Source organism: Tauraco erythrolophus, chromosome 22, assembly GCF_009769465.1.
Source record: "Tauraco erythrolophus isolate bTauEry1 chromosome 22, bTauEry1.pri, whole genome shotgun sequence".
In the NCBI taxonomy this organism is placed as follows: domain Eukaryota; kingdom Metazoa; phylum Chordata; class Aves; order Musophagiformes; family Musophagidae; genus Tauraco; species Tauraco erythrolophus.
This window is the reverse complement of record NC_141486.1, coordinates 2,205,051-2,225,598: the sequence shown is the minus strand read 5'-3', so window position 1 is coordinate 2,225,598 and position 20,548 is coordinate 2,205,051.

Below are 20,548 nucleotides of genomic sequence, written 5' to 3'. Positions count from 1 at the left end.
TGGGTGGCCAGCTCAGGCAGAGTTGTTCAAACCTGCTGAGAGCCTGCATCTCCTAGAGACACTACACCACGAAGCAAACAGTCAGTACACTTGAAAATTAAGCACCAGTTTCACGTCAAAAATTAAACTATTTCAAAAAATTACTTCCCACAAATTCTCCCATCTTTTTTCACCCCCCCTGTGTATAACACCCTTTTACTTGCCTCACAAGGAACCACAGAGCTTAATTTTGTTAATATTTTAAACAGAAGGACTCAAAAAGGACAATTCTATGAAGACAGGCTGAGAGGGTTGGGGCTGTTCAGCCTGGAGAAAAGAAGGCTCCAGGGAGACCTTCCAGCAGCTTCCAGTACCTAAAGGGGCTACAAGGGAGCTGGAGAGGGGTTTTGGACAAGGGCATGGAGTAACAGGACAAGGGGCAGTGGATTTAAACTGAAAGAGGGGAGATTTAGATTAGATCCAAGGAAGAAATTCTTCCCTCTGAGGGTGCTGAGGCACTGGAACAGGTTGCCCAGAGAAGCTGTGGCTGCCCCATCCCTGGAAGTGTTCAAGGCCAGGTTGGATGAGGCTTTGAGCAACCTGGTGTAGTGGAAGGTGTCCCCGCCCATAGCAGGGGGGTTGGAACTAGATGGTCTTCAAGGTCCCTTCCAACCCAAACCATTCCATGGTTCTATGACAAAATATAGCAAAACACTAGAGGAAAAAAAAACCTCACAAAATGCTCCAGTAATGCAACCAGCTTTCAGAGAGGTGAACCAGAGAATGGGAGAAAGACAAATGTTGCAGAGTGTCTGCAACTGAGCACAGCAGCCCCTCTGCTCGTTTGCCTGTTCTTGGCCACAGTGGCCGGACTTTGTTTTGGAGGCAAAGCAGGGGAAGGCAGAAATCTGCTGAGGAGAAGTTTTGCACACTGAAAAGAAAAAAAAACCACACACATTTGCACTATTTTTATTATACAAGGAATGGGAAAGGGCTTTACCCTTCCAGTGCTGATCTCCTGAATTCAAATATGCACCAAAAGCATCACGGACCTTTGGAAGCTCCTCCTCTGCTCTCACGCAGCCTTACCCCAGAGGAAAGGCAAGCAGAAGTGGTTGGTTCTGCTTCAGTAATACCACCAAAAATAAAATAACCCAAAATATAACAAAACAAAAAAATATATAAAACAAAAGTGGCAATAGGGAAAAAAAAAATCCTGAGTATTATTCTTCAGCAAGAGGAAGCCAAGTGTCGGCCTTCAGCAGCTGCTTGGTCGCTCTCGGGCTTCAATTAAGCAAACTCAAGGACTGTGGAAGTCAGCTTCCTTTCCTCCAGCAGTTTTGTAAGACATTTGCTCAGTAGCTGAAAGCTCTGGAGTTTCACACGAAACTTATTAGTGGCTGGATCATCCCTGTCAGTGATTTCACAACCCAGAATCAGAGCATCGCACCAAGGCAGCTCGTTCCCGTGTGCCTTTAATTACTGACTCCTGCTACACTCGGAGAACTGAATTCCCGCGTTGCTTTCAGCCACAAGCCAAGAAAAAACAGCCAGCCAGGCAGAATACGGCCCTCTAAGAAAGATATTTCCAGGATTCCCTGCTAGTCAGCAGCTGACAATATTCAGCCAGACACCATCGGCGGAGCGAGGGTGTTGCACGGCGTTCCCGTGGCACGTTCGTTACACCCCGCGCAGTCCGCGGGATGAGCCTTCCCCAGACGGGTGAGAGCCAAGCCAAGAGCTGCTGCCTCACCTGGCAAACGTCACTTGCCTTTTTTTTGTTGCCTCCTTGGCAAGCTCGGCTCTCGCGAGAGAGACACGTCCACGTGGGAGCTGCGGCTCTGGTCTGGCAAAGCAGCTGGGAGCTGCAGGCACGGGGCTTGCTCCGGATGCCATCCTCCAGAACAGTCCCGGCTGGCATGCATGGAATTGCTTCAAAATCAACGTGCCCTCGTTTAGGTTTAGTGATAGGTTGGTTCAAAGCAAACGCTCTGGGAGGAAGCAAAATCCTTTGCAATCTTTCGCACGTACAGGCACCCCGCGCCGCTCTTCTGCCCACGATACAATCGCGATATAACCACAGCCCAACCAGGACAGATGCCAAGCACGGACCCAGGCCGGTGGGAGAGGGACCTTCCCAGCCAGTCCAGAGCACCATCGCTCTGCAGCCTGCCCTGGAGACATCTGTCCTGTCTCCTCCTTGCCAGAGCAGGTGTAAGGTCTCAGCAGACACCCGATATGAACACAAAAACACAAATATGCTTCTCAACCTTGACTGCTCACAGCCAGTATTCCCATCCTAGCAGGAGGATTGCTCAGTGGCTTTTTTTCCCCCCTTTAAGAAACGGGGAGGGAAAGGCCCACTCAGATGATGACGATAACCATGTTAGCCCAGATGGTTATAATGGGAACTTCCCTTGGGTATTGCCATCAGGACAGTAATATTTTCCATATTCCCCTTTCCTGACACACCTCAGGTGTTGGTGTGAAAACCTGCACGCGTGGGTATTTACAGGTCAATATGCTGTGACATGCCTGGAGCACCAGTATTTTTTTCTAAGCCCTTCTTTAGAAGGAACAGAATGAAGGATGAGCTGTAAAGCAACCCGACCCAAGGTGTCTGTCATTTCAAACTGCACTTAACACTCTTTTTTTTTCCTCTCTGTACTGAAAAGAGCATCACAGAAGTTCGTGTAAAGCCCTGCATATCCCACTGCTAATCTAAATATGCCCCATTCCCAAGGGGGCTGAATGGATGTCGCAAATCAAAGTTTTACTTGAAGCTATAAAACTCAAGAAGAGGCTCCATGCACTGCAATGCACGAGCAAACAAAAAAAAAGAAAAGCAGCGTGGTTTGTAGGTAACACAAATACATGCAAATTTTCCTGCAATGGTGTAGTTTGTATACACCAGCCTAAATAAATGCCAGTCTTACGTGTTTATACAGCGAGGCTAACTCTGCAGGGAGGGGTGCCAGAAAATGGGACCCTCTGTTCAGGTCCGAGTGATCCAAGGTGCATATAAAGTAACTAAGTCCAGCAATTTGAGGGATTCTTATCCATTTATTTTTACCAGGTTCTTATACCTCGTTTCTAATCCCCGTAACGCTGCCGTGCACTCAGCAGTTAACTTCTCCTTCAGGAGTCTGTCAATCTGCTTGGGAAGAAGGAAGGTTGCTGCCATCATTTTGTTTTAAAGAGCTACATCCCAACGCATCCAGCTGTGTTGATTTGCACGGCTGCATTACAACAAGCTCCTTACAGAATTAAGGTCAACTCAGCCTGTATCTCATCACAAAAATCACCAAATATTTTGTCAGATACACATAATGCATTTGTAGAGGTGAAAGCCAAACTTCTCGGTAAGAGGCAAACTCTTCCGAGCTCACGCCTTCCAGACCTGCAACGTCTATCAGTGACACAATTAATTTCTTTCTCTCGGTGTAATTGATGATTAAATGAAGGATCTATCTTCACTGCAAAAGCCAATGCACATCTGTGCTAAAAAGGCTACGGTTGAAGATGGGTTACATGAAGGTTAAAATTAGATTACCTCACCTTTGCTAGTCAGTATACATAGGACGAAACTGCAAATTAGCTTAAGCTAGCTAGAGAGGTCAAAAAAATCCTTTGTTTTGTCCTCACTGGGCAGCAGTGCCGATACAGCACCTGTCCTGATGCGAACACGGAGCTTCCGGCACTGTGGACAGTGCCAGATTGTGACAGATGTGGGAAACGTGACTTACACGATGTCTTCATTCATTAGCCAGGTACAGGTGTGCTCCATTTCCTCACCCTTCAACCACTCACGGTTTTGTGGGAGACCTTCAAAACCAGACGTTTTCTCAGCCTGGTAGAGCGCTGCCTTCTCCAGCGTCTCCTAAATGATGGGAACCAGAGACCCTCTGAGACACTTTCCGTGGAGAACAGAAGGGTCAGTCCTTCCCATTCATCACTCCATCCACATTCAGGGCTCAGAAGACTTTTTTGAGTCACTTTTTAGTTGCTGGCATAAAGGACAATCAAAGCAAACCTCCTGCAGCCTGCTGCAGAGACAACAATCAGCACTTGCCTCTGAATCCCTCATTTTGTTTGCCATGTTCACCTGTTTCCCATCTTCCTGCCTACATAACCACGTGCCTGTCCTTTAGCCTTGCTTTGTGATCGGAGTTTTTTCTGTTTGCAGTTGTTCACATGCACAGATGCCCAATCCCTCATTTCGAAGCTTCATTGTCCATGCCATTTTTTCCTCTTCTTTTTTGAACTCTGATCCCCTATTTTTAATTCCTGTATTTTCTTTCTCCTCTGTTTCTAACATTATCGTCTCCATCCCCCTTCTTCCTACTCCTTTCTTACTACCCTCTTGGGGCACATTTTAAAACAAAGATCCTGCTGCTGCTCACCTCGAGGTGCAGGCAGCAACACGGCCTAACTGCTTTGTTCTGCAGAGTCTGAAAGTGAGCGAACCCGCATGGCAACAACCAAAACCCAAAAAACCTTGCCAAGGTCCCTGCTCTAGTCTCAAAAGCCACCAAATTTACTCCAAAGATATACACACGCCCCACTGACCCAACATACAGGAAAGTACTGCTGCCACAGGAATGGTCTCTGGCACCCTAACGTAACCTGAGGATAAGTCTAAATACTCTTCCCCATTAATGCATGAGCAATGAAAAGTGATAATGTGTGTAACTCTGAACATGTATGTGCACACAACCATGTATGTGGAAATACAAGGAAGAGTTTTCTTGCTTCTCTGTCCTTTATTTAAGATTTTTCTACAAGCTTGGCCTACCTTATCCTGCCTGGCTAATGATGCTGCTCTATTAAATGCATATTGGAGCTTGTCTGAAAATTCAAGCTTTAAACAGTCCAACAACAAAAAGAAAAACCCCTTTGCAAATAAAATTGGTGGGTGAAACAAGCCATGAGTCTGAAGCCTCCCCTCGCACACCGCAGCCCACTGGGAGCCCTGGCCCATCCTGCCACACGGCTGCAGCTTCCCAAGTCCACAGCTTTTAGCCAAAGGCTCAGGCAGTATCAGATGCCCTTTCTCATACAACGCTCACAACTGCAGGTAACCCAGGCTTTATCGCTTAGGCAAAACTCCCAAAGTCCAGGCTTACCGGGAAAAAGAGAACATGCCATAGGTGAAGGAGGTCTGGGCAAGGCAGCGGCACAGTCGCCCCGGGGAAGGGGGCCTCCACCAGCTCTGCAAAGCTAACATGGACATCGGGGGAACAGGGTGCCTCTGAGCCTCTCCTGCGTATCGTAGCCTTCACTCTGCGAGCTTCAAGGCACTTTGGTCCAAGATAGCAACATATTTTAGAGTTGGGTTGTTCAGACCAAACGAGAAGGCTCCAGGGAGACCTTCCAGCAGCTTCCAGTACCTAAAAAGGCTACAAGGAAGCTGGAGAGGGGCTTTGGACAAGGGCATGTAGTGACAGGACAAGGGGCAATGGCTTTAAACTGAAAGAGGGGAGATTTTGATGGGATCTGAGGAGGAAATTTTTCCCTCTGAGGGTGGTGAGGCACTGGAACAGGTTGCCCAGAGAAGCTGTGGCTGCCCCATCCCTGGAAGTGTTCAAGGCCAGGTTGGATGGGGCTTTAAGCAACCTGGTGTGGTGAAAGGTATCCCCGCCCATGGCAGGGGGGTTGGAACTAGATGATCTTTGAGGTCCCTTCCAACCCAAACCATTCTGTGATTCTACAAATAAACCTGCTTAAATAAATTAAGGACATGCTTGAAGAAGTTCATTTGTGCTACAGGGTACTTACAACAAAGCTGACAGCCAAGAAAAGGACAACAGGATGAGCAATCAAACAAGCAAGCAATGATTGAGCCATCAGACCTCCTCCCAAGGACCTTGTTGGGGCTTGGACCCTCTACGTGGTACATTTCACAGCCACAAAAACGAGCCAAAAGGAGGGTTGATGCTGATTTCTCTTCTGACTCCGGACCTCTGCCTCCCTCCCCAGCATGTCCACTTGCTTTTGCAGAGGACATTTACAGCAATGACCTCCATTCCATTATGCTTTATATTTTCACTTGCTTTCTTCCATCATGAATCATTAACCATCCCTATTTATCATCATAGAGTTATTATTCTTTAAATTAAAATAATAAAGGAAATTGCCCTGAAACTTCAGGGGTTTTAAAAAAAAACCCCAATCTATGCCACAGAAAAGTATGCACTTTATACCAAAAAGGAAAAGAACAAAAGAAAAAGTAAAGCATGGCTAAATTTTGAGCCTACCAATCTTTTACTCTGCCCTTTTTGTGTCTGACAACAAAGAGGCGTGAATCCTATCCAGTCACACAGGTACTGGCGACGCCATCCTGCTGGCACCGCTCTCCAGCGAGGTGCTCACTGTAACACAGCACCAGCTGCCGTGCAATCAAAAAGGCCTCGAAACAAAAGGCTGCAGAAAAAACTGCGAATTTACCCAACCACCCTCAGTTTTAGCCTTAAACAACGACCACGGCGCCAACCCAGAACTGCTTTTGCAACGTGTCAAGTTTAAAACCAAACGTTCCCTGGCACCCCATTAAAAACCCGCCCAGCGGCGACATTGTCTCCACACTACAGATTCTGAAGGTGTGCCAGGGCGCCGCGGACCACGAGCAGCGTTCCCGGCTCCCTTTGCCATCCGCTCCGACACCCGCAACAGCGAAGCCCTTCCTCGGCACAGCCGCCTCTCAAGCGGAAGGGAAAAAGGGGGCCCTGCCTTACCACGAGGCAATTAATCGGGGTATTAAAAATAAATAAATAAAGGAAGGAATACTTGGCCAGACGAAGCACCTTCGCAATCCGTGGCCTTTCCCGCTGGGAAGGGGGAGGCGCAGAGGGAGCCCTGGCAGTGGCGGCACACTCGGCCGTGGCCCTTTGCGGAGCGCGGCTGGCGAGCGCGGGGGCTCCCCGTGCTGCCGGAGCCTCCGGCACAGGGGGATAAACCAGCCAGGAGACAACCCACTGCTACGTGCCGTTGAAGTTTAGAGGCGTTTTGTCCAAGGCAACCTTTAGGAAACCCCGACAGAGTGGAGAAGCGGCAGTGAAAACCTCTCAAGGAAAGCCTGGCGTGATGCATACCTCTCTTTGGCCGTGCCGGCTTTTTAAGATTCCCATCAAGGATTTCGGATGCCTACACCGGCACGTCCACACGCTCCACACCACGGGAGGTGGCGAGGGGCATGCTCAAAGGGAGCAGCGTCCTCCCGGCACGCCGCGGCTCCATCCCATCGCGGCCCCGCGCTGGAAGGATGCTGCGCCGCTCCCGGAGCCTGGCGGGAGGAACAAGGCGAGTGGAGGAGAGCGGGGACAGTTTTTAAGGACTCTCGATCATTCCTCAGGACAAAATAAAATAAAAAAGATTACTCATCGAGCGATTAAAATGTGCAAACATTTTGCTTGGTGTTCCGACTGCCACATTTAATATTTCAAACAACATCCAGGCCAATATTGTTGCTTAATTTAACATAACTGGATCCCGAACGCATTTCTAACAGATTAAACCACAGAAATATCCACATGTTTTAATGAGGATTTGGCACTACTCGGAGCCAAACAGATTTTAGCAATATTTTTGGACTACAAATTCTTTCAGAAGAAAAGAAAGTCCACTGGTAATGGATCTGCATTCCCTACATTTCCAGCTTTTTTGGATTCAAGTGTAAATTGAAAAAACGAAATATTTAGTGCCGTTATAATTTGAGCAACATCTGGACAATTTCCTTTGCCTCGAAAAAGATTTTAGCCAGCATTGCCCAGGCTCAGTCCATGCTGCTCAGGCAGAATGGCTCCTTTTACACTTGCATGCTTCGCTCCGATTCTGCAGTTTCTATGCCAACAAGCATTTGTAACTCTTAAAAAAGCACATTTAGAAGTGGGGGGAGAAGAAAGATTTGAAATGTGATAAAGATTTTTTTGTTTGGGCATTTATTGTTGTTGTTGTTGTCTCTCCCAATATAAATCATCCATTCCTCTTTTTTTTTTTTTTTGTTCCTCCACCCTGGAAACCTCAAAAAGGTCCAATAAGCATCGTCTCAGCCATGGCAACTCTTCCACCTGCTTCAAAATGCAGCAGTGACTCAGAAAGAGGAAAGTTTGTTCAGTCAGTCTGATGTATCAAAATATATATACACATGCATACTCACACATATATATATATATATATATAAAAAACCACCCTCTAGTTCTCTCTCCAGACAAAGAATCATCAGCAAACGTCTATCGCCGTCTCTTCAGACAACAGCTCTGTGGGGAGAGCAACAAATGTGCAGCACTGGGAAACGAGCCCTCCAGATGTACCCCAGCCCGACCCCAACAAGCCACCAAACCTCCGTGCAAACTCCCGTGTCCAACTACTGCCGCGGGCTACAGCGCCTGAGCGAGCTGCTGCATCCCAAGGAAGAGTAAACAGAGACAAGCAGCTACTTCTGAACTGTCACTCAAAATCCAGCAGTTTGGTTTTTAACTGGATTTTTGGAAGGGATGCCTCCCCTCCTTCCCCAGCCCCAGACCTCACAGATGGCTCCAATTTTATGGTGAACCCTTGTGCTCAGCGCTGTGACGTTATAGGTGCGCGGAGACAAAGAAAACCACAACCACGAAAAAGCAAAACAAAACATTCAAAGCAAACAATATTGCCCATCTTACAAAAATAAGAGAAAAAGATTTTTTTTTTTTTCCCCATAGACGCAGCCTACTGGACGCATGGTCATTGTGAACTCCGCTTCCACCTGAAGTTCGTACGTGGGACCTAGCGATGCCGTTGGAGCTACCATCTCAGGAACACCAGCTCATCAGGAAGGTGCCCACCAGAAAAACCAGTCAGCCCAGCAAGGACAGTGGAAACAAGCTGTTGCCACTGAAAGGCAGGACTACAAGGGTTTGCTCACCAGGAGGGGCTGAACGGGCAGCACTGACCATCACCTGCTCCTCAGAATTTGCTTGTCCATGAGCTCCAGAGGATGAGAGCAGAACATACAGTGATACTGCCGGCACTAAACGTTCGTTTACAGGCTCATCGTTAACGATGGAGATCTATTAGCCCCTTCCACCCCCTCCTGTGCATATGTAATACATAAGCTGATGCGCTGGGAGGGGAGAGGAAGGAAAGGCTGATGATGCTGTGCAATAATCAATCCTACCCACAGGACCAAGACAAAGAACTCTTGAGGACTCGAATTTAATAAACATTTCTTACTTCTGCGGGATGAGGGATAGAGAGAAAGGAAGACTGGACACCTGTAGCCGAAGCACAATGTTTAATGCGCTAATCCAGCAGGGCACTGGCTCCTTTTCCCTGCCCATGGCAGGGGGGTTGGAACTAGATGATCTTTGAAGTCCCTTCCAACCCAAACCATCCTGTGATTCTATGATTCTTCCTTCCCCGCGCGCTCACAGATGATGCAGTGCATCAGACAACCGATTTCATCAGCAACCCGGGATTTGTTTTTGCAAGCAGGGATCAGGATGAGATCCAGGAAAGGCAAAAACTCCCTCAGGGAACAGGAGACAAAAGGACAAGATTATCAGTATAGTGGTGGCGACTAAAAAAAAAATGTATTAATTTTCAAAAGCAGCATCATCTCACGGGACTAGTAACAGCCCCCAGCTACCAAACACTGTCACTCCTGCAAAGAGCCATCAAAAGATCAGGAGAAAAGGCTGTGTCTATAAAACTCTTCTCGTTTGTAGAAGGCCCACAGGTCACTGCCGAGCACGTGGAACGCCTGGAGCGCGAGGAAGGTGCCGTGCAGAACGCAGCCGTTAACAGCCGCTCTTCCAGCGGGACGGGGCACAAGCCCTCCTCTAGCCCAGCTCCTGTCCTCTCGTGTTCCTTGCCACCATTTCACAACGTTTGCCATTTCAAAAGCCCTTCAGGCAACCACGCCAGCAAGCATGGAGCTATTTTACACAAGACTCTGCGTGACTGATAAATTCAGGCCTCTCCCTCCGCATCATGCACACGGAGCTTACGCTGCCCATGGATCCGGCCCATAACCGCTGCAAATTAGAGTATTTTCACCTCCTTCAAGGAACTGTACGGGTTTGTACCAGCTGGAAATACAGCTCCATGTGTGATTTAAGGGACCAAGCTTAAAATACTGAAATCAATGGCAGCTTTCGACAGATGGGAGGTGGCCACCTGAGTGTTCTCCATCTGGGATAACTTCTTCCTTGCTATGCACTATGAGCCCAGCACACCAACAGCAAGAAACAGCAATCCATACCAGCTACAGAATGAACACAATCGGGCGGTTTCGTGCTGCAGCTGACACCTACACCCCTTTGGGACTTCTGAGCGGGGAGGAGAGAAAGATCTCTCCTGTTAAAAGTCGGGAGAGTGATTCGAAAACAATCTTTGGCAAATCAAAGCCTATCAGGAGTTGTTTTAATGAACTCCCCTGCCAGGTTTATGATGTTTAATGGAAAACACAAGGCTGTTGTATGCACGGTATGGCAGGTGAGAGCTGAGGAGGGTACTCACACACCTGGGTTTATGTTCCCTAAGCTCACTGTGTAACCTGGGGAGAGGCTCCCTCCCTCCCCTGGCACTAAGTGACATTTGGGCAATGAACTGCTGTCTCACCTGGGTACGGTGGTCTCCTGGAGTTGGGTGGTATGAAGACACCTCCACTGCTCTTGCGCTTGAGATGGCAGCACAAAACTCTGGCTGTAAATGCAACAGATGATCACGTGCTCTTCAGCTAACGAAAATACCCAGGGGCCACGGGTCCTTCGTGCCGAGCCTTCTCCCAGTGGGTCCCTTATGGGATTACTGCAGCAGCCAAGTAAGACAAATTACTATTAGCTGGACTAAGTGCTATGGAAAGATCAGGAAAATTAATTAACTCCTACTCTTCTCTCTTCCATGATGGATCACACTCTGCTCCTTTGGAGCAATTTCATGTAAGGGAAGGGGGAAACGTACGACAGATATGAAGAATTTATTGCCGTGTGGTTTCATGTGTTGAAACACAGCACTGAAACTGTCCCCAACGCCTCTGGTCATGCTGTGAGATGAGGAAAGAGCCAGGGCCACATCCAGGTCTGGTGCCAGCACCTTTTCCCTGAATACAGTGGAGATGAGCTCCACCTCTGCTGTCCCTATGCCTGGGAGCCCACACCTGGATGTACAACGCTTACGAGGATGTGAATGACCAGGCAACAAACCATTTTCGTTACACAAGACTCTGTGTTTAACACATTGTGCTTTTCCTCTTCGCCTGCCCTCGACGTAATCCCCCATCGGAAGCGCAGCCATCCCCAGCTCCAAGTTTTTATGTATTTCCCAAAGCTTGTGGGAGTAAAACTGGAAAGCGAAGCGGAGGGCAGAACCCCCGCTCCCCTGACGCAGGTCTAGATCTGGAGCTGTGCCACTGCTTCCACGCCAGCTTTGCCAGCGGGCCCGGCCAGCCAGGGGCTCTGAACGCACAGCCTGGTGCAAAAAATAAATGTGTTAGCTGATAAAATATGAAACTCCCTTCCTCAGCCAACGCACCCACAAAAGCTCTAATTTAGCTCTCAGATTCATCACTGAATATTATTACATCACTTTTGAGCCTTTTAAGGAAGCACTCCGGCATTTTCCCAAATTAATCAGGTAACTTTTTTTTTTTCCCAGTCGGACAAAGTTAAAAATAACCAGGAGCCAGGCAGGTGCCAGTGAAAAGCTCTTGTAGGGCCACCTGTAAGGAACCAGGTCCTCACCCATCTCCAGGCACTGAAAATGCAGCAAAGCCACGTTGCCGGCAAAACGAGCACAACGGAGCCCAAGGACAATGCTTCCCATTAATGCCGGATAATTTTAGGGCTCCAATTGCAGGCAGTCCATATTGCTAGCAAAATCCTGCATAAGACTTGCACTATCTACCACAGCAGGCTTGACCCCGCTCTCATGTGCAGAAGAAGAAAAAAACCCTCATAATCCTACAGAACGCAGAGTAAATAGCACTCCCTGGACTATTTGAACACCACCCTATTAAAACACAAACGTGTTCCTACAGTCCTCAATGATTTTAAACATTCACCATCTTTTCATTTCAGGTTTTAAGCACTTTGCCTGGCAACTGTCTGAAGGGCAAATCATTATGGAAATAGGAAGACAATTAATTTTCCTTTCTTCTGGAAGAGAGGATTATTGGAATAAATAAAATAATCAGCTTAGACAAGAGCACAATTCGCGACTTATGAAAAACAGAGGACTTTTTTTCATTTTTCTTTCCAAAGAAAAGATTTTCTTGGATGGAGTTTGCAAGGCAAGAGCAGAAGTTTTGGAGTTAAATAACCTTGGACTGCTAACTCACAAATAACTCCCTATATGCCATCAACAGGAGGAAAGCTGCCATTTCAGGCACTCTTAGAGCCACTTTTTTTATTTATTTAATACAGCAACTTAGAACACCCAAAACCAAAAAAAAGATACAAAGGCTACTTCCCCATCTCATTCCGTACAGAGGTAAATCTGAAGCAGCCCCAGGTGAGGTGCAGCCCTAGTCCGAGCCGGAAAGGTGTCATAGAATCATAGAATCACAGAATGGTTTGGGTTGAAAGGGTCCTCAAAAATCATCCAGTTCCAACCGCCCTGCCATGGGCAGGGACACCTTCTACTACACCAGGTTGCCCAAAGCCTCATCCAGCCTGGCCTTGAACACTGCCAGGGATGGGGCAGCCACAGCTTCTCTGGGCAACCTGTGCCAGTGCCTCACCACCCTCTGAGTGAAAAATTTCTTCCTTAGATCTCATCTAAATCTCCCCTCTTTCAGTTTAAAGCCATTGTCCCGTGTCCTGTCACTACACACCCTTGTCCAAAGCCCCTCTCCAGCTTTCCTGTAGCCCCTTTAGGCACTGGAAGGCTGCTAGAAGGTCTCCCTGGAGCCTTCTCTTCTCCAGGCTGAACAGCCCCAACTCTCTCAGCCTGTCTTCATAGCAGAGGTGCTCCAGCCTCGGATCATCCTCGTGGCCCTCCTCTGGACTCGCTCCAGCAGCTCCATGTCCTTCTTGTGTTGGGGGAGTGTCACGGGAGTAAAAGCAGCCACAGCACAACAGTGGGTCACTGCTTTTTAGGGTCCTTTCCCCATCCAAAGCTCTGCCCCCAGTAAATCCACATGGGCCTATTGAGATGAATGAATTTATCTGGATTTCAAGCACATGCAGAATATACTGGGATAGGTTTCAAAATCAAGCAAAGGAAGGTTATATGCTAATGGGTGCTGATGAATGCAAAGGAGAAGAGCCACTGTCTCATCAGTGCCTCTATCTGACACCAGGCTGTAGCATCACGATTAATACAGTTCAAGGAGCACCTGATACACTGGGACAGGCACGTATACCTACATATATGTATGGAGTTAAAGGTAAGGCATTTCACTCCCACGAGTTCATCCCTACGAAGTGAACAAGAGGAAAAGGAGAGCCTTCGAGTTCATACTAGCAAGAGAAGAAGTTATTATTTACTAAGAAAATTTTGGGATATCTTGGTAAGAACTGCACAGTTACTTCTGAAGAGCTCCTCTAATATGCAGTGCAAGTTATAAAAATAGTATGGAAACTGTGGTTCAAGGTTGCTACGGCCTCAAAAAAGAAATACAGATAATTGATGGAGGCACAGATTCCTGGGAACACTAAGGACTGCAAAAGTACTGAGAAATCAAATTGATGATCTGGAAAATAAGATGAGATTAAGAATGATCAGGTTAGTGGGGGCTTCTGAAGGAGCAGAAGCAGGAGAAAGCAGGCTCTTAGTTTGCAGTGGATTATTAAGGAGGTTTGGGATGAATAATTTCTACTGTTCCTATCGTGCTCCTGGTGAGCCGTGTCCCCAGACAGGCCACTTACGCAGTGCCCCGCACCCCTCCCCGGGAAGGAGCTCGCTCGGGCATCATGGAGCCCACGTGTTTAAGCCAGCTCATAAATCTGAGCCTGGTTCCAGGATCTGGCACGGTCTCCCTCCACCGCTGGGACACCAGAGGGAAACGCACGGCTCAAAGCTGCTCCCGCTGCTTGGAGAAAGCTCTCCAAGCTCCAGGTGCCCAGCCGCAGCAGCTGCAAGAGACACCCCTAGAAAGAGCTCCCACACGTACTGGCACCCCTGCCCTTCCCACAGGGATCAGCCATCTCTTCTGTTTGCTTCTCTAGCTGCAAATCACTGCGGCAGCAAGTAGGTCACAGACTGGATGGCGCTTGAACAATCACCTGCGGTTCATTTCCTCTTTTTTTTTTTTTTTTTTTTTTTTTAGGAGCCACCAAGTCACTTCACCAGCACCTTCAAAAGCCTCCTCCAGTACAGCCCCATCCATCCATCCATCCATCCATCCCTCCCCGTTCTCGCCTCCTCCGACTGCCACGCTCACAGCCCTGTCTCCTGCGTTTCTGCTCTCTCCCTGCTCTGTTGAATTCCATCGCTCCTCTGCAGATAGATGCAGGATTTTTCTTCCATCTTCCCTTTCACCACAGACCACACTTTTCCAGCCATAACGGACCGCATTGCGTTGCCCCCCTAACACTCAGAAGCCCAGACGTATGTCCTCCATGCTGACCAATTCCTTAAGCCTCATCCACCACGGGAATGGAGTTATTCTACTCACTTCACCGGTTAAAAAACGCAGCTCCTTCCCCCGTGCCCGTAACTTCACTTATTAATCCTCAGGGAGAAGGGTGGTAGGGAGTCACCTTTGCCAGCTCCTGCTTCCAGGCTCGCTCCGATCCCCTCCCAAAGCAGAGCTCCACCGGCCTCCCGGGAGCACAGGGGTCCCACGGGATCTGCCAGGGAGACGCCGCAACACCCTGCTCTGCTTCGCCCAGGGCATGCACGAGACCTGGCAGCCCAGGCAGGGGGAGAGCACTGCGAAAGGGCACGAAGCAAAGCTGCAGCGGCAAGGAGGGAGTGCAGGAAGCTGAAACGCAGCTGTAAGCTGGATTTCAAAACAGCCAGGAAGGCGGGAGAGCAGGAGTAAAACTTCTTCTCTGAAGCGAGCATCAGTAAGGCATGAAGGTGGAGAAATGCTGAGCGTTAGAGAAAACCCTTCCACACAGCTTCACAGCAGAAAGAGCGTTCATCACAGCAAATAATTAGGAGGCTTATATCATAATGTCTGGTTTTAAGGTCATTGCCAATTGACTAAAGGTTGGCTGAAGCAGCAGAATGAGAGAAGCAAAGACACCAGGCTTTGGAAGTGGTCATCATTTGATTATTGAAGACTGGGATCTCAGTGTTACCCAGCCCAGTAACTTTCTCCTCCCTGTGATTGCCAGGGTTGCATAAAGTTTCTTTAGATCATAGAATCATGGAATGGTTTGGATTGGAAGGGACCTCAAAGATCATCCAGTTCCAACCCCTGCCATGGGCAGGGACACCTTCCACTACACCAGGTTGCTCAAAGCCTCATCCAACTTGGCCTGGAACACTTCCAGGGATGGGGCAGCCACAGCTTCTCTGGCCAATAGAGAAGATAGAATAATAGAAGAAGGATCTAGATACACCTGTAACATTCAGTTCCATTTTGTTTCTTCTATTTTGAGTACAGTCCTCGGCTGCTACAATACCAAAGAGGTGAGCAAGTCCCAAATTCAGTTTTCAGCTCCTCCACTGAACAAAGTTATGCTGATGGAGGAGGAGACAAAACTGGCCAGACGGGCAGAAATTTTTTACAGAAATCTAAAGAGGAGAGCCTCTAAATTCGGGCAATGAATCCTGCAGAGCCCAAGTTACCCATCTCAATAAAAGCATCCAGGAGTCCCCGCGCTGCGTTCCCTGCACGCACCACGGTCCGCACAGCCCCATCCGCACCGACCCGCAGGACACGTGAGTTGAACACCCAGGGTAACGCTTTTGGGTGGGATGACACCTCTGCTCTCCCCAGACGACTCCAGCCCGAGCACCAGCTGCTGCCTCCCCCACCGACAGCCCCGTGCCCTGCAGTGCTGCTCCTCCAGCCAGCGCAGTGCCCCGTGCCCTCAGCCACCGGGTTCACAGCCCGCCTCACCGCACACCTTGCGCCCATTCCAGCGGCCTGTGAGCTTCCAGGCTGGAGAACTGACCTCCGCTCAGTTCGGCCATACTGGAGGGCTGGGGGGGCTCCCACGGGGAGCAAGGTGCCCACTCCATGGGAACAGCCCAGCGGGGATCTGCAGAGCTGCTCCAGCAGAGCCCAAGAGCACAACTGCAAAGTTTGAACCAAACAGAAATTAGATTTGGATGTAGCTATTTTTTTCCTTTCAGACTTATCAGTTCCAGGGCTTGCTGCAGAGGAGCAGAACGTCTTCTCGGCAGAGAAGAGCCCTGCGAAGGAGGGAAGCAGCTGTGGGCTGAGGCTCTCACAAAAGCTGCTCCGATCCGAAGTCCCCACCCAGGTCACCAGTCTTGGAAAGGCTGAAGCACTGTGCTCCATGCTAGGGGCTCTCCCCAGCCACTGAAAATAGCTCATTTCCCCCATTTTACTCTAAAACAAGAAGAGGAGGAGAGCATTACTCTCTGGCTTCGAGCCAAGAGGCATGGCATTAAGGAAAGTGTCACCTTTGTCCTTTTGTTGAGCCTTCCCCCTGTTTTCTGGGGCCAGAGATGCCCACCCTGGTACTAGAGACCAAAGGATAAAGTTTAAAGCTGGTCCAAACCATTTTAGGGATGAACTTGATCCCATTTCCCAGTGAGACTGCAATAAAGAATGAGATGACGGATCCAGGCTCCCTAAAGTCACCCACTGCAAAAGCGAAAGACAGCCGTGACCTGCACTGGGGGAGAGCCAGCGACAAGGACCTCGTTCCAGCGTACGGACCAGTCCTGGTGCCACGGGACCTCTGGGTCCTGTGCTGGTAAAGCAGCCACTCCCAGCTACATACTTTAGGTTAATTTTTGTTATACCCTGATCAGAAATAAATTTTAAGGTTTCTTTTAACTTTCTTGCTTTCACCTTTGCTTTTCAAAAAACTATTTCCCAGCCCTTCAAGCAAATGCTCTTTCACCAGAATTTGATCATTTTCCTCTGAACTGAAAAACTCTTGTGGTGACAGATACATCACTGGCATAAGATAAAAATCTGAAATAGAAAACATTCATCCACCACTGAGAAACACGTAACCCGGCTGGATCCCAACAGAACCACGGTCCTCCAAGATGACGAGTCTTTGTTCTCATGATTTCCAAAACAGCATTCTGAAAACAACGTCCCTCCCTATATAGATTGATATTGCTATATCTCTATCATTTTCCTTACACCCATCAAAACGAAGATATAATTAACCCATCCTCAACAGAAATTACAATGATTTTGAAACAGCAAGAAACAATCTATATGCATTTGGTAGCTAATTATTCCCCCTACGCACACAACCATCAATGTTCCCTAAAACCAGCCACGGAACAGACAATCTGTGCTAGCCAGAGCTTCTGGAAAGGAGGGGAGGAGGGACTAAGTGAAAATCCCCAATATTGGGGTGGCAAAATTCTCTTCAAAGACGCAGCACCTCGAGCTCAGCCAAGTCTGTAACAGAACTGCCCTTCTGAACTCACCCGACAGCATTAGCATCCACCTGTGCACTGCACGTAAGCTGACAGCTACCGCAGGACGCATCTAGTGGGAGCCACTGACATTTGCAAAATTATTGAATTATCACCCCCTTCTTCACACCACTCCAAGGAAATACTAAGCCATCTTCCAACACACAACATCACAAACAGATCCTGCTGCCATTGGACATGAATTTCACACCGGGTAACACCAGGACTACCGTCACAGCCATGCAACACACGGATTTTCAGTGGCACAGGCAGAGTTGCATCTATTATTATTATTCCCTCCTCGAAGAAGGAAGGGTGTGCCCTTCTTCCACTCGCACACAGTGCTGGAGACTTGCTGAGGAGTGATCTCTAACAACTCGAGCTCGAGGAGAGCAATTCATCCCAGTTAGGTACACAACACTCAAAACGATGCCCTTCCCCACCGTCCCCCCCGCCAAGCCAGGCAAGTTTTGCTGACAGGTCACCTCCATTTCCTCATCCTTCAGAAGGATTAGTTCGACGTTTTCAAGAGGTAAAGACACAAGCTGCGGCTAGTGAGCATTGCCTCTCCCAGCTCGAGCACTGCGCTGAAGCAGCCTGAGAAAAATCAAGCCTCCCAGTTACTTGTGCTCGACGTCCTGGGAGCCCCCAGGTTGGCCCTCCACCGCTTGTGCTGTAGGGATGTGGAGGAAGCTGCTACAAAGCATCAAGGGCGGTAAATTACACCCTCCTTCGCCCACCCTTTCTGGAGGCGAGTAGATAAAACGCTGTTTGCTCACTAGGAACTAAGAGGTTTTCCTTCCTCCAGGATGCAGCCACGAAGCAGCGACTGGGAAGGAAGGAGCTCGCTTTCACCTTGACGCAACCCGGGTGCCTGCAACACTTACCTCGCTGGCAAGGCATTCCCTCCTCAACATGCGAAAAGTGATCGTCCTTTAAAGCAAAGCCAAAATATCTCAAAGATTATATTTTTTTTTTCCCCCCATCTGATACAGGTTTGCAGTTCCTCAGGCATGGGGAGGAGGGGGAGCAAAATCAAAAAAAAAAAAAACACAAAAAAACCAAACTATTATTCTGTAGGCAATCAAAGCTAATCCCTTTACAGATTTTCCTTCCAACAGAAGCATGATCTATCAAGTCCCACTGGGTTCTGATCACAACTAAACAGGACTAGGTGTTTTCAGCTCCCTTCTGCCAACGCAGCCCAACGTGCAGCAGGCCTCACCTCGTATAATCATTCAACTCAACACGAAGTCGCCCTGGTGCTCTACCCCAGCTCTAGAAAGTCAGCCCGTGCCTCAGTATGGCCTTGCACGGAAATAGGATTACTTTGGCCTGGAGGAAAAAAAGAAACCACAACATGAAGGTCACCCATAAAATCATTACACAGATCCCTCTTCCCCAGCTCTTAAGAGAAAAACCTTTATCAAACCCTCAACCTTAAAGTAGAAACACAAAAAGATATGCACATTAATCCCATATACCTCCGTCAATTTTTTTCCTCGTGTCTTTAGAGCAGTTGTTTACTGCAGCCAACTGCAGAGAAATTACAGTAGCTTAACTCTCCAACTCCCTCTAAAGGATTAATCTTCCAGCGAGCATGCTCACGCGAGATCTTTTTTCAGCAGTTGCATCCATTTCATGAAATGAGGGCTGCTGCAGACATGAGGAAATGCCATTTCAGGACTACAGGCAACGTTAAAGAGCCCCCCAAAAGCGGGGCTAATCCCCTCCTGGAGCTCTAGAAAGGATCTCTGCCCAACCCTCTACCTCCAACGAGGTTAAAAGATTTCACGTTCATGTGCCCTTTCAGGAAGAGGGGGGGTTAGTGGTTTCCCTGCGACACACGTTTTAAATGTCTGCCCTTGGCTTTTCTCTACAAGCTGGTGGACAAGACATCCACCGAACCTGAAGTCAAAAATAGCTTCTTCTCACTGGCAGGTTTTGCTTTTGTATCACTTGTTGGCTCATCTTTGCTTTAAAAAGAAAAAAAATCGGGGTGCAGGGAAGGGGGGGAGGGGCAACATTCAAATAAAAAGGAACAGCTTTAAAAATCTCGTTCTCAACTCTGCAGCACAGTAGATAACAGAGCCACAGTAGAGACACATTTAACTCCACAGATTAAGGACCCATGCAAATGAGGATTTGCTAGTAGACAACAAATCCAGTATCTAAACAAGGCTGTTCCAGTAATCTTGTCCATTCACTCCTAGACCACCGTAGATTACACTGCTCTATTTAAGGTATTTCTCCCTCACCCCATACGGAGCACCTTGAATCAGAGCTTTCCTGGTGAAAACAAAGCTCCAAAATTAAGGACAAATACTTATATTTTAGAAACAGATTCTTCCATTTTCATCTTCCCATATTACCCGGGTACAGCCGCTCCCCTTCCCATTTATCTATTTTATGTCCTGTTGCTTAATTGCTCTTTGTGGCTGATAGGGATCCAAGCCTCCCCCTCCCCCACGAAAGGCTCTTATTTCAAGTTTCAAACCCTGCTTGAGTGCAGGACACATCCGACCAGCCTGCAACCCCCGAGCGCTGGGGAAAATCCGGAGTGGGCGACAGCCGAAGGTGTGAGATTCGCTCCGCAAACCCAGTCGTCAGACTTCACCCCAGCCATTACGAAGATCTAAACATTTAGTTTTTGTAAAAGTCTTGAATGCCTTTGATGCCACGGAGCCCCTTTTATGTTCTAAGCCCTACATGTGACTCTGCAAAAAAGGCAACATGTCACGATAGTGTTAAATAAGGGCTATGTCTGCTTTTTAAAATGAACGCTCACCATAGCGACCGTCTCCGTAAGGAACGATAAAACGTATGGTGACACTGGATATTTTGTTCTGTTGTCACCTAAATAGAATCACCCACAGAAAGGAAATCTCTGTTACCATGCATTAAAATAGACGCTTTGTTTTATTTATAAAGCATCCAAACTGGTTGGTTGGGATGTGTCACAGCACAGGCTGTTCACCCACCCCTCCCTGCTCTGTCCTTTGGGGAATCATGAATGATGCCTGCGCTCATCCTGCCCTCACCTCCCACTCATCTCCGGTGGTGCTGA